Consider the following 12,773-nt stretch of genomic DNA (forward strand, 5'->3'; position numbering starts at 1 on the left):
GTGGGGAAGGTACACGGAGCCTCCTCGTCCTCTCGGAGAGAGCCACTCTCCCGCATCTCCACGTGTTCACCAACCAGAAAGCTCTCTGAACCCTGTTCCTTTGGGTTTTTGTGGAGGCTTCACTACTTAAGCACGACTGATTAAATCATCGGTCACTGGTGATCAGCCTCGATCTCCAGCCCCTCTCCCCTGCATCCTCAGAGGGAGGTCAGGAGTAAGACTTAAAACTCCAACCCTTTAATCACATGGTTGGCTCTCTGGCAATCAGTCTCCCTTGTTAGGTCCATCTAAAAGTCATTCATTTACATAACAAAAGGCACCTTTCTGGCTCTCATCACTTAGAAAATTCCAACAGTTTTAGGAGCTCTGTGTCGCAAATGGGACCAAGTCCAAATATATATTTCTCATATATAAATCGCAATATCACAGGGACATTGCAGGGGAAACTGGCTCCACCTGTGACCAGCGTGCACGTGTGATTCTGGGCTCAAGTGTTAGATACCCACTGTGTGCACTTAAGCCACATCCCTTTTTCAAGCTGTGATCAGCAATAAAGTTGACATTTCTGGTATCTCATCTCTCATTTGCTTCCCAGCTTGGGAAATGAGAAAAGTAACAGTATGTATTGTCCCCAAACTCCTGAGTGCCACCGCCAATCAGGCATGATCTAGGCTTACAAGCACTCAGAGCCCAGCAGGGAACAGACATGGGACCCAAGGGATGGGCTCAGCCACGTCCTCTCTCCGAACTTCCAGTGGCCCTGGGCACTTCTTGGCCTGTGGCAGCATCACCCCAATCTCTGCCCCCATCTTGGTGTGGCCGTCTTCTCCCTGCGTGGGTCTTCACGTCATCTTCCTTCTGTGAATGTCTATTTCCATGTCCAAATTTCTTCAAAAGGATGCCAGTAATAGTGCATCAGGGCCCACCTAAGAACCTACTTTTGATTGGACACCTCTGTAAAGATCCTATTTCCAAATAAGGTCACAAGCTGAGGTACTAAGGGGTAGGACTTCAACACATCTTTTTTGGGGGAAGCAGGATCCAGTTCAACCCATAATACGTGCTTTTGTTCCTCTCTTCTTAAGATGCTCTGCCCTCCAGGTCTCCCTCTTCCTCACCACTAATGCCTACCTTTCTTGAAGTTGCACCTCACCGTAACCTCCTCTGGGAAGCCTTCCGTGACCTCCGCCCCCAGCACCCCTGCAGACACCTGCCCAGCCGTGCAGTCCTTGTAACCTCCACGTCAGTGCCGCTCCAAGTGTGCCTGAACTTTTCAGTAGTTTGACACTTTGCAATCAGCAGGCTTGTATTGCATTTGTTTTTAATTTCATTTTCCTACTTGTTAATTTTTATGGATGTTGTGGGTTGAATGGCGGTCCTCAAAAATATGTCCTTGTCCTATTTCCTGGGAACCTGTGAATGTGACCTTGTTTGGAAAAAGAGTCTTTGCAGATGTAGCTAAATTAAGGATGACAAGATGAGATCATCCTGGATTATCCAGGTGACTCCTATGTCCAATGTCAAGAGTCCTTAAAAGAAACACACAAAGGGGAGATTATGTGAAGATGGAGGCAGAGATTAGAGTGAAGCCACCACAAGCCAAGGAGCACAAGAAGCTGGAAGAGCAAGAATGATTCTCCCCTAAAGCTGCAGAAGGAGTACAGCCCTGCCAGCATCTTGGTTTCAGACCTCTGGCCTCCGGAACGGAAAGAGAATACATTTCTCTTGATTTAAGCCATTCAATTTGTGCTAATTTGTTGCAGCAGTCAAAGAAAATGAAGACAATGGCATTTCACAAAAGCATTGGTCCACAATGGATCTGGGGAGGGGGGGAAATTGCTTCTTAATCACATCTTGTTTAAGAAGAACTATTCTACATAATGTCATTGCACATAACACAGTGTATTTTATCTGTTTAATTGTCTTCCCAACTCAGCTGTGGACTGTGGGCAGACAGGGTGACTCCATGTTCTTCAGCTTTTAATTTCCATTGCCTAGTTTCTGGCCTGATAAATACCAGACAATGATAAATTGAATTTACATGGAGGCCCAGGTGGATCACCTAGGGCCATGTATATTCCACTAAAGACTAAGTAAGGCCTTTGTCCTATTGGACCAAAGTCCTTCTAATCCATATCCCCTTTGTCCGAAGTCCAAACGGGTTCCACAACTTGGGGAGAGGCTGAAATGACAGGTGAGATGGTCAGATGCTGCCTTCCCCGCAAACAGCACCAGGACAACCTGGTGGTCAGACAAGACGGAGCTCATTCTTTTCTCAGTAAGACTGAGTCTTAGTAGTGTCTTGGAGAGGGGAAGGCAGGGGCGGGATATCTGTAAGGTTCTGGGGTCTGGTTCAAGGCAGTTCTTTCAGTGAGGGGCTTGATTAGGGTTGCATAAGGATCGTGAAATGATCCTTTAAGATTGACGTCCACAGCAAGGGAAGCAGCAAGAGTTCAGAGAATCTTGGGGAGTAAAGTGTTATCTGATGTTTCCTGTTGAAGAGTTGAACAATTGAATGATCATTTAAGTAGTTTTTTTGAAACTTTGAGGAATAAACAATAGTTACTTCAATTTTCATCTTCTGGGCAAGAGTTTCCTGAAATAGTCAGCTTTCGCTGATGAAGAGAGTGGAACAGTAAAGTCATATTAACCTAGACAGAGCTGTGTGGGAGGAGATGGGTATCAGGAGTTAGGTGGCCCAACTGAGGGAGGAGGGAGCCGGGGAGGTTCAGAGCTGCTGGGCCCAGACACCTATCAGTTGCTTATCAAGATGCTAAAAAATAATCTTGCAAAGGGAAACACCCACCCCTCATAACCACATAACACAACAGTGCCATCTGAATACACGCTCACTGTTCTCTTGGCATTGACTCTTCATCACGGGCCCCATGGGAAGCCCTTAGGTCTTTCTCTCCCACCTTTCTCTTATTCTGGCCCTGGGTTAGCATCGACTCAATCATGGGGCTAGAATAGGTGCCTAAAGTCTGGTCGGGCCTCCTCGATTCTCCCACAGCCCACCATAGTCAGTGCGAGCATTGGCTGGTGGGCAAGTCACATATGACTGCAGGAGTGACCTTTTCCCCACTCCCCCTGGAAACAGGAGACCTGCCCAGTAGCTTCCAAAGTGATTACCCTGTTGCAGACACCAAGCAAAATGAGCAGGCCTAGTGGGGCTGAGTGCTGACGCACGCGGGAAAGGTCAAGCAATACTGGCGAGCACACAGCCTCTGTTTGGGAGAGACAGAAGCGTCTGGCCCCAGACAAGACCTAATCTAATTTTTAAGCAGGAAGAACATAGCTCCCTGCGACAGAACACCAGACCTGATTTGCCTAGAAATGTATTGGGAGTGGGAGGTGGGGGAGGGGATAACTACATGTATCTAGGGTCTGCAAGGCATTTTTTACACATCATTCCGTGGAAAAGCTTAGCATAGCCACAGTTTGCAAACTGAATATATTTTCAGCACTCTGAGACCTCTGTTTAAAAGAAATTTGTAGTAAATCTTCCCTAAAATGAAGGAAATATTCCCTGGTTTTTTTTTTCCCTTTAGTTGACTCCTCTTTGATAAACACTGTTATCCGAAAGAAGGCACCACTCGATATTTTCCACTGCGTACATGCTACCTGGACAGGTAAGGTGAAATGTGACCTCCCAGTCCCAACAACAGCAACAATTCCCTAATATTTTGTTTGTTGTGAATAAAATGAAAAGATCTGAGGGGTGAAAAGCCCACTGATTCCAGAACCTATGTCCCATCAGTGCTTCTGTTCTGCTCTGTAACACTCACATACTTGTTTAGTGTTAGAAACGAGGGAGCCCTCTGGAGAGGAGTCCTCACCAGCGTTTTCCCTCCTGCACCCACGTGCAGCTGCACCCTGTGGACTCCCCGCAGCCCAGGGCACCCTGCCCCGCAGCTTCCATGGCGGCTCTCCCTGCTTGTCCTCCTCCAGGGCTCCAGCCCAGGCTCCTCACTTTAATGCCCATTAAATACAGTTTTATCCTTGACTCTGCTTCTCTACCCCACTCTCCCTTTGAACGCTCAGGACTTCTACAATTACTTTCATCCAAACTGTTTTCACTCCCGCTTCTCTGTCCTGACCCTCCTGAGCTCAGTCATCCCACCTGACCTGAGTGCTGATTGTGCAGAAGTGCTTGGTGTCCTGCCCTGGCCACTGCGTCTAACACCCTGGTCCTGGCATCTGCCTGAACCCCTCTGAGCTCGTGGCATTTTACCCTAAAAAAGTCCATCAAGGGCTCCCCACAGATTATAGAAATTCTCTAAAATGTAGCCTTGGTTTCAAGATTCAGTGTGGCCTGGCTTCCAAACAGCCACTACTATTTCATTTATTTGTTTGTTTGTTTATTTGTTTGTTTAGTCGTATCCTGCAGCTAGACAACATCTCTATTCTTTCCCTACCTCTGAGAACTTGCAGTGTTTCCTCAGCTGTTACAGTGTTTTCATGCCCTATTTTTGCACATTCAGATCTCACCCAGGATTCTTATCTAATCCTTTGGGTCTAAGGTACCAAAATGCCTTAAAAAGCAAATAAATTCCCAAAGGCGTCTCCAGTGGGTGTAATATCCTGGAAGGTCAGCAGATGGCACATATCCACTTCCTTAGAGGAAAACCCAGTTACATTAACTGTCATTGCAGAAAAGATACATAAGGACTCACCTCTTTCAAGAAGTTAGAAAAATAGTAAAATAAACCCAATGAAAATATAACAAGGGAAACAGTACAGTTAAATTCATAAATTATTAATAAAACAAACAAAAAAAGAACTTATAAATCGAAAGGCTGGATCACTGAACGATATGGGTGTCAATAGCACACCTTAAAGAAGAAACAGAAGAAGAAAGCACAAAAACACAAAATTAGGATAAAGAGAAACTTGCCCCATATATGGAGAAAATGTAGATAGATGAGAGACTGTTACATACCGCTACAATCTAATATATAAAAAACTGAATGAAATTGATGATCTTCTACAAAAATATATATAACCAAAATTGGGTTGGAGAGAGATGGAAAAAAACCTAAAGAATTAATCACGTGCAAGAAATTAAGAAAATTCTTCTCAGAAACTCTAGTCCCACATCATTTTGAGAGAGGTGATTAGGCAAGCTTCCTGACCCTGGCTGATCATTAAAAACGGGATGATTTAACACCAGGCCTTGAAAAACGGGATGATTTTTTCTCGCAGCTGGCGCCTTCATTCCAAGAACGTAACCGGCATTTCTTTCTTTCTTCTCTTTCCCACCAAAGTTTCTGAGGTAGGGCCAAGCTCAATGAATGAAAAAGCCTATGGTAGGAAGAAGGTTTCAGCATGACCAGAATGAAGACACGATGGCAGAACCCCCAATAAAAGCCCCATGGCCCATGGTGACTGGCTTCTGGATTTGTCTGTTATTTTAGAATTCCAACTCAACAGCCATCCCTTACATTTTGTATATGTAAATCCAAACACTATTCAGTATTGTAGAATAATTTGCATGTGTGAGCTTATTTAATTTGGGTACACATTTTTGAGTACCAGGAACTGGGAAGACACAAACTAATTTAAACCTTCTAGAAAAACAGACAGTAGTAAACCTACTGCCTGAAAGCTAAGGGCTTGCCTTCCAGAATCAAGAATGGTGTGTGGTGTTATCCACTGACTTGGTGGAGTCGCAGCTCTGCTCCCAGGACTGGCACATGGATCCAGCTAAGCAAGCTGAGCCCAGACCCATCGTGCCCAAGCACTTTCCAATCCCTTGTAACCCTCCGCCAGCAAAAACCTGCCTCTACTCCTATTGAACTCGGTCCTTTCTGCTGGAAAAGCGTCTCATTGGTTTTTCAAGCCCAAGATGTCCAGCGCCCCTTGACGCGACATGTGTGCCGCTGGGCCGCCTTGACCTTTCCAGCGTTCATTAGCATTCACCCCAGCCAGGCCTGCTGGTTTCCCCGACAAGTGGCAGGTTTGGAAAAGGTTACCAGTGTCCTCGCCTACAACTGCCTCGTCAGGCACACGAACAGTACAACAGACTCTGCTGTGACACTTTGAGCTGATCTGACTTCAGGCTTTTTGCTTTGGCTCTGTGAGATGGAACCAAGGCTAAACAGGAAGGCGTGGGGGGGCGGGGAGGGGGCGGTGTGCAAAGACACGCGAGACCGCGAGAGGAATACGCAGTCTCGGCTTCGGGGACGAAGCCACTGCTCAAGAGAACGGGGCCCTCCCACAAACACCTCGATATTTCAATTTTTTTTTTTCTTGTGAAATTTGGAGAAATTAGATTGGGAGCGTGTGTGAGAGAGTGGACTTTCCATTTTCAGGATCTAATTTTTTAAGTGCTTCTCTAAGAAATTGGTATCTTGTCATTTTCAGACCCCACTGGGCTGGCAGGCTTTTGGTGGGGCCAACTGACTCTCACCTGCCATCTCAGCAACTTGATTGGCAGGTTGGGGCCAATCCTGACCTCAGATAGCATTTTAAAAGCTCCAGCCAAGTACACTGCTGTCTATAAGGAAGCGTCAGTCTTTCAGGTCTCAACAACACGGCCCTTCGATTACTGATGTTGGGTGTTAGTGGATAGAAGGATTCCCAAATTAGAAAGCCCACCAAAAGTGTGGGTCCTCACCTGCCAGTTGAGAAAGAATTCTCAGCAGAGGCAGAGAGACAAAGTGAAAGACCGCTTTATTGCTCAAAAGAGGGAAGGGAAAGAAAGTGCTCAAGCTGGGAACTGTCAGCCTAGATGGCCGGACAAGGGAGCTCTACCTCGGGCTGCAGTCCTTTATTGGAGGCCTCTGCCATCATTAGCTTCATTCTGGTGCTGCAAAAAGTAATTACCTTCTTCTTATTATGGGCTCCTTCCTCCCTTGTAGCTTAGCCCTGGAACAGAAACTTTGGCAGGAAAGAGACAATGGAAGAGATGTTGGTTTATGCCCTTGGAATCAAGGGGCCAGCTGCAGGGTAAGAGAAACATCCTTTTTTTCAACAGCCTGGCACTTTCTTTCCCCTGTTGATGATCAGCCAGGGTCAGCAAGCCTGCTTAATCCCCTCTCTCAGGGAAGAGGAAACGTCCCCTTCTACTCTTCTTGATTTCTTAGAGCTGGGCTCCGGATAAAACTGGCACAAGACAGATTCACAGGAGAAATAGAAACAAATTTTAATTCATGCGCATGGAAGTCTATAGAAATGAGACCTATGAAGTGGCCAACACAGGCAGCTTTTGTACTTTTTGACAAGGAAACAATAAATTTGTGAGGAATTGACAGGACAAAGAAACTTAGGCTTTGGGTGCGTAATTAGTGAAGAATATGAACAGAGCTTGGGCTTGAGGTGGTAAATTAAAGAGGTCACAAGGTGTGCTTATACAGGCTTCTCAGCTACCATCTCTGATGACAAGGGAACACCCTTCCACCTGCAGCTGCAGGGAGTGCGCCTTTCACCTGAGAGATTCATTTCTTGATTCTCAGGGAGACACAGAAAGGTCGGAGTTGCCTTCTTGTATTGGCCGCTTCTCAAACAGCTCCAATTCAAAGTAATCAATATACCATGGTGGCATATTTTGGGGTGGCTCACCCTGAACCCAAATACTAAGCACTTGCCTCCAGCCTGGGGCTTAAAGAGAACGAAGGGGCCGTATGGTCTTAGGTCTTGGGCATCAGGTACATCTTCCTGGAGGAGGTGAGGCTGACGCTAATGGAAGGAATTTCCAGGGGACAACAAGCAGAACAGTTTTGTGGGAGTGCGAACAGCGTATAGACCAGGCAGAGGAGAAGGGAGCACACAGCACATTCAGAGAACGGCCAGTCCAGAGGGGTTGGATGGAGAAGGGCAGTGAGGGGAGGGAGAAACCGGATAGTCTCTTTAAAATCTCTGTTGCCTTACATTCCAAACTTGTCTCCTGAGCACATACAATTTTTTAAATTAAAATTTCCCTAATTAGAATATAAATTCTTGGATGGCAGAGAGTTTGACATATATCTTTCTTCTCAAAAGAGCCCTCTCCTAGTCTGGAGAGACCTGGTGCCAGGCAGCCATGCCCAAATTTGAAATTGTCGGAAGCATAAACTGATAATGATAAATGTCTCCAACGACCCTTCAGCTTTTGGCCCCTGGTGTACCCGGGCTCTGCTTGGAACCTGGAGACTTCTGCTTCTAAGCCCCCGGCAGAGGAGAGGGGGGCTCTGGGGCTGGAGGGGCAGAGCCCTGGCCCCTCACCTGGGTAAGACAGTAAGGATCTTGCTTTTGAGAGGATCAGTTCTGGTATCAGCTGTTGCCTTGTTAATTTTTTGATAATTTGCCAACAGAGTTCAGAGTTTTTCAAACAATGGACTTAGGGGGAGTCCATGTGGTCTCAGGGAAAAGTTGATTTTGTATTTTAATTTGGAGAAGATAAGAACAAAGCTTAATATAAAGATCTTCTGGGTCTTTGCTGGGTCAGTGTCAGAGCTGCTTCTGTCTTGAAGCAGGGGGAAGGAAGGCTGCCCCGCTGGTCTGAAGAGAGAAATGCTGTGGGAATTAGGTCTCCCAAGACAGGCAGATTCAAGAGAGCTTCTTCTGGAATGGGGCAGACCATCATCACTCTGTGAGCAACTATTACATTCCAGAAAAACAACATCATGGAAAGGGTTCTACTGATTTTTAAAAATTGTTTAAAAAATTATTTCTTATACTTTATTTTTATGGAAGTATAGTTGACTTACAATGTTGTGTTAGTTTGTGGTGTACAGTATAGTGATTCAGTTATACACACACATATTTTTTAATATTCTTTATCATTATAGGTTATTACAAGTTATTGAATATAGTTCCCTGTGCTAAACTGTAGGACCTTGTTTATCTACCAAAATTGTGGATTTTCATAAGATCTCTAAGCTGCAGCCATACTAAAGGAACAGGAATTCGCAGCAAGAGTCAGATCCTATCTTCTCTGGTTTTTTTTCAGGCTGCCCTATCTGGAAGCCCTTCCTCCTGTCTCACTGCAGCTAACTCCTAGGATCCTTGAAGTCTTGGTGTGGACATCGCCTCCTTCAAGTTTCTCTGACTCCCCAGACTGTGCAAATTTGCAGGGAGCAATAAACTTCTGAGAATAGATGCAAAAAATTTATTGACCTGCAAGTACCTTCTATCTTCATATGCCGCCTGTAAAACAAGGGCACCATGTGGGTGGGGATTTAGTCCCCAGGATGTTTATATTTCTTTAAAAATCTGGAGGGAGTTGGGAATATAAAATGGTGCAGCTGCTATGTAAAGCAGTATCAAGCTTCCTGAAAAAATTGAAAAGCAGAATTACTGTATGGTCCAGCAATCCTGCTTCTAGGTAGACAGCCAAAGGAATTCGTAAGAGTATCTCAAAGAGACATTTACACACCAGTGTTCACTGAAGCATTATTCACAAAAGCCAAGAGGTATAAATAACCCAAATGTCCATTAAATAAGTGTCTATACTAAAGATTATGTGGTATATACATTCAGTGGAATATAATGCAGCCTTTAAAAGGGAGATCCTGTCATATGCTACAATATGAATGAACTTCAAGGATAATATAAGTGAAATAAGCCAGTTACCAAAGGGGAAATACTGATGATTCCACTCATATGAGCAATCTAAAGTAGTCCAGTCATAGAAACAGAAAGTAGAAAGGTGGGGGAGGGGAACTTAATGGGCATTGAGTTTTAGTTTTGCAAGATGAAAAGTTCTAGAGATCTGTTGGAAAGCAAAATGAATATATTTAACAATAGCTAACTGTACACTTTAAAATGTTTAAGCTGGTAAATTTAATGTTACGTAATTGTAACCACAATTAAAAATAAGATAAAATAAAATTTTAAACCCTGGAGGCAAAATGCTAAAATACAAAAAGCGTAAGTTTGAAAAAGATATATGTAGATGACTCATTGGAACTTCACATTATTCATATTGCTATGGACTTCTATAAATGTGAGCAATTAGATAATCTGTAGGACTCTTCATTTCCTCATCTATAGAACGGGGGCTAGCAGCACAGCAGGTCTCAGTGATGATAAAGGAGAGTCGGTGTGTATGAGATGCACCCTCGTGTCTAACACATAGCACAGGTTTGGCTGTCCTCACTCTCCCCGCTCCCTGGTCCTTACCCAGCAACCCATGTGCTTAGCTGATGCCCATGAAGAAACAAGCCAAGACTGGTTCCCCAAACAGTATGACATACTATAGCATTTAAAGTCATGCCTTTTATTTTATAAGCTCAGTTAAAAAAAATTATAAACAGGGAAAGGGACATTTTCCTTTCCTTTTATCAACTCTCCAACAATGGAACCATTTGTATAATTTTTTTTTAAAGAGTATTATTGTAATTAAACTAACAGCCTTCTGGGTCATAAATGTAACAGTCACTCTGAGTCTACACACACTCACCACACACAAAAACAGATACATAAAGGGACCTTCAGTTTGCCTGAATGGTTCAAGCCCATGAGATGGAGTGGAGCTGGGCTGTGGGCAGCCTGGACCTGACGTGGCAGGCCTCTCCCCAAGGTGGCGCAGCTAGGAAATATTTGGGTGGTTCTTTTGTTCATAATACTAGACTCACTGAACAAATTGGCAATACTCAGCAGAATTAAGCATAAGCTTACTCTAGGGGCTGAAGAGGGGCTCACACCCAGGTCCCTAAAGGGAAAGGGGTGAGGATGTTCACAGGCAGCATAGTTTGCAGTGACGGGAAGTTAGAGGCAGCTTGGCGTCCACTGCCAGACAAACTGATAAATAAAATATAGTAGAAACATATGGTGAAATTCAAGTTAGAAACAATGACTTTTATGTGCATAGCAACCTATGTAGATCTTTTTAAAAGTATGTGAATATATCCCTGTCCAGTCAGGGGACTTTATCTTACTAAAAACTTGGAAGGAGGGGTCCCCTGAAGACCAGCTACAACCAAAATGGAAGGGGCCATATCAGGTACTCCGGAGCACCCCAACTGCTGTTAAGCTACGAGGGATTGCTAGCTGGGTACATCTGTCCAGAATAAAACCTGTAACTTGTAAGTCCCAACAGGAACCAGGAGAGACCTATGCTTGTGAGGCAATACAAGACCTGTTTAAGAAAAACAAATGATATCATGTAGCGGTAATTAAAACAGTTCATAGTTGCTTGAATATATCCAATTAAAGCTCCTAAAAATATATATTTCAATACACAGTAGAAAAGTAAAAGTTTCATGTTTAATCAGGATTTTAAGTATTTAACAAGTTCTCAAGGTTCTTAGTAGCTCCAGCTGACTTTGAGATGCCTTAAAGGAAACCTGGGGCATCTTAGATATTAAGTTAACTAGAATTCTTTAATATGTTAAATGTAATCAATAATGACTTTAATAACTGTAAAGAAATCTCTATCAAATGCAGGTATTTAACCATGTCTTTTAAGTCTTCTGTCTTTATAGAGAGTTAAACTGCTGTTACAAAGGTGCTCCATCATCAAGAAGATTTGTAAGAAAATTATGAAGGTGGTTACAACGGTTCCACATCAAGATAATGGCTCTGTGAGGATTCCAGCCCCTACTGCACTTGGATGCAAAAACAAAAGGCTGTCCTGCCCCTGGGGCCACTAGATTAGGCATTCAGAGGTTTTTACTCCTTGCTAGGCAGGGTCAGCTCCCCCACTCAGCCTGGAAGTAGTTTCAGAAGATGGACCTTGGCCCCTCTGCAACCCCATAAGATTATGGGAGTAAAATCTCTGAGGGGGGAATGAGACAGGAGGGAAGAGGGCAGGCCACAGCCACTCAAGGAATGACAGCAATTTAACACCAAAATGGTGGAAGACTCACCTCCCAGTTGGCCTTAAGGATTAAGAGGTTTGACTTCTAGCAGACCTTGAGCTTCATTATGTGCTCATTGTAACAGCGTGATCAATAACATGCCCGCAGGCGCCATGACAGCCCCAAGGCTAACCGCAAAAGGCCAAAGCCCTGGGAATCCCAGCCCCTTCCCCAGGGCAGTTGGGTTGATCCCACCTGTAGGCGTGTGAAGCTACCGAGACCATAAAAAGTGACAACCCCACGCCTAGTGGCCGTTTGCTCTCTCTTCCCTTTGGAGACGGCCAGCACTCTGTCTGTGGAGTGTGTACCTACTTTTACTTTAACCTGAGCACCCAGTTCCCACAGCTCTTTCCTTGCCTCTCTTGCCTTACACTGTATGCAGTATGTATATCTCTAAATAAATCTACCTTCACTCAAAAAAAAAAAAAGTATGTGAGTATAAATAGTAAGAAAATAAGGTCTAAAGTGTAATTCATTTACATAAACTAAGAACACAATCATCCACATAATGACATATTTTAGAAGAAACATGTATCCAAGGACTTACATGATACTTTAAATGGAAGTGGATGAACACTGGGGATGGGGAGTCTGAGTGAGGACAGAGGATAAAAGGGAAAATCAAGAGATGGATCTTGTACAGACTTGATGATAGAGGAGCAGGGACTGAAGGATGTTATCAACTCTGTTTACCTTTTACAGTAGAAATTCCTACCCTCTCCCCCAGCCTTGGGAAAAACCAACTTAATTACTATCTCAAGTATATCCCATAGGACAGGGAGTCTTGAGTTTGTATGACTGTGTCACTGTAAGCATCCATGATGGGGGGTGCAGCAGAAGAGCAGGCTTGTCTCTCAATCTGGCCACTGTAAATAAATCAGTGTCAGTAGAATCCTGTGGCTTGACCTCCTCCCATCCTTCACCACTCATATCTATGCAGGAACGGGTTATTGGTCTAGGGAACAGCACTAGCTTGGGAGCTGGATAGGG

General features: G+C 44.3%; 1 protein-coding gene across 1 annotated transcript in view; it reads left to right on the plus strand.

The window, feature by feature from the left end:
- The window catches only part of KANK4 (KN motif and ankyrin repeat domains 4), an 84,452-nt gene extending 72,269 nt beyond the window's left edge, over positions 1-12,183 (plus strand). Inside the window, exons 11-12 of the transcript XR_012511214.1 lie at positions 3,552-3,632; positions 8,933-12,183. The gene's annotated coding sequence lies outside the window, so the exon portion shown is untranslated. The remainder of the gene's footprint in view (positions 1-3,551; positions 3,633-8,932) is intronic.
- Positions 12,184-12,773: the final 590 nt, after the last annotated feature.

Source organism: Camelus bactrianus, chromosome 13 (genome assembly GCF_048773025.1).
Source record: "Camelus bactrianus isolate YW-2024 breed Bactrian camel chromosome 13, ASM4877302v1, whole genome shotgun sequence".
NCBI classification, from domain to species: Eukaryota; Metazoa; Chordata; class Mammalia; order Artiodactyla; family Camelidae; genus Camelus; species Camelus bactrianus.